Source organism: Morus notabilis, unplaced genomic scaffold (genome assembly GCF_000414095.1).
Source record: "Morus notabilis unplaced genomic scaffold, ASM41409v2 Scaffold521, whole genome shotgun sequence".
NCBI lineage: Eukaryota > Viridiplantae > Streptophyta > Magnoliopsida > Rosales > Moraceae > Morus > Morus notabilis.
Genome location: NW_010357686.1, coordinates 596390 through 598839, shown reverse-complemented (window position 1 = coordinate 598839; position 2450 = coordinate 596390).

Sequence of the window (2450 nt, the reverse complement as noted above, 5' to 3'; positions counted from 1 at the left end):
TCACATAAAGTCACATCTCAACTCGAATCAGCGAACTAAATGGGCCCTACATTTCTTTGCAAGTTCCAAATTAAATAGCAATTACCTGCTAGCACTAACATCAAGGTTAAGCATAGGCTTAACTTTTGTTTCAATAAGGCTTATAGTTTAAGGTAAATCGGGTTCATGTAGCATCTGTGATGTCAGTTTGGAGACTAATTAAACTTCGAAGTCATAATACGATGCCAAATACTCCACACTATTGAAACTAATTATATTGCGTTAGCAAGACTAAACCCATGTTTGTTTCATATGTTTGAATCATAAAGAAAAAGTTTTGGTTCAAACCTTTTCTACTAGAGTGCTTTCTCATAAAAATTAAAACAAATTTGACTTTATGTCCAAACCTATAACCCAAACAGGCCATAAATGATCAAAGGGACTATAGAATCAAAAACTTTTTTTCTTCTCTAAACAACCACAAATTGAGTAAATTTTCAAGTTAAAGAATATCATGTTTTGGCAGCAGAAATCTTAGAAACTCGGATTAAAATGGTGGAACAAGAAACACGAATTTGCAGCAGATTCACACACCTGAACAAAGTGAATAAGCTCCACATCAATGTGCACTTCTTCCAAGCCTTCTACTTCAGGCATGAAAGGAGAGTGAGTTAAGTACTGACTCTTCACGTATATTACTCCCTTCTCTCCTCGTGCCATCGTACAAATTCTCATTTCAAGACCTTTAGGTACCTACAAAGAAGCACACAATCCATGATTACATAGTAATTTAATCCTTTGTGAGGGATGAGATGATTATGGTAATGTGTTGTTTAGTAGGGGAGATAGAGTTAAAAAGATAAATGAATGAAGGTTTATTTAATTACTTTTTTGTCATTTTTTATCAATTTCATACTAAGCATTTTAAGGATAAAATGACATTTTTTAATCTTTAATGGGTAGATTGTATGGATCCTTCCATTAGAGGAGGGATGCAAAATCGTGGGTCCAGGTGGAGAGAGTCTCTCTCCAACCAAACAAGAGATTTTGGCTCTCCTTTCCTCCATCTCTCCCTCCTACCAAACATACCTTTAAAGTTCAACCGTCTAAACCATTTTCAACAATAAAAAAGTGTCCAATCTCTCTGTTTTTCACACTTATTAAACACACATTCGAATTTTATTTCCTATTCAGATTAAAATTTTAACTGCACGTCTAAAGGCCAATTCAAACTACAATTTAAGTCACACAGTTTGAATTTTTCTGTTCAGTGTTTGTTTACAGTGATTCTGAATCAGTGTTTGGTTTGGATGATTCTGAATCATGATTCGGAATCTGATGTGATGTTGTAAACCAGAATCACTCATGATTCTAAAACCACCTCCTCTTGATTCAAGGTGATTCAAACCCCTGATTCTGAATCATGATTTGAACCCAAAATCATGAATCATGGTTCTAGTTCCAGAATCATAATTGGAATCACCATGGTTTAAATTCTCGTACCAAACAAATCCTTAATATTAACATAGCATAACTTTTACACTAAAATAGTGTAACTTTCACTTAAAACAGTAAATTCATCTTCAATCCATTACATCATTTCTAACACAAACAAGAATATTTTATATATATTCCTTTTTACAAATTAAAAAAAAGGAAAAAATAAAATTGATATAAAATTTGGAGTTGAGTGAACAGTAGAAACGCAAATATGTGTTTATATGACTATCGATAAACTCAATTTGAATTTCTATACTTAACGAAAATTATTAAAAGTTCAAATTGTGTTTTATCCCTTCCTACATAATTAATCTCATTATGTAAAATACACTCATCTAATATCTCTCAATATTAACCATACGAATAAGATAGTTCTATCTTTATTGGGAATGACCTGTATTAGTAATATTTTTAGTTAAAGATTCTTGAATTTTGATTATATTTATTACGTACATATTTTGATTATTATTCTTAAATACATCCTTTGAAATAATACTTATATACAATATTTAAAATCACATAAATAATCATAATATTTTCAATTATGTTCATTAAGTATTTAATAATACATGCACATAAAATAATTAAAAAATCCCTTAATTTTATTAATAATAAGATATTCATATAACATCATATGCTTTATGGACAAGATTCTTAATAATCTCCTGCTTATCCTAAAACAGAGAGACATGTCCTCAAACCCTCTAGTTACGTAACTACCATCTTCTTCTTTTTCTTTTTTTTTTTCTATCTTTACATTTATGCTATTCAAAATTTTACGACTTAAAATTATTTTTTACTGAATGGAAAGGAAAAGAAGGGACTTAAAACATATCTGTTCATTTGATCCATAAATTTTATCTTTTGAAAAGTGCAAACTTTGGCTTCCAATGTGTCCTAATGAAAACAATGCAGTTGCGCACGAAAGAAACTATTTTGGAGCTCAATTATGCATGTTTTGCATTTGAGTT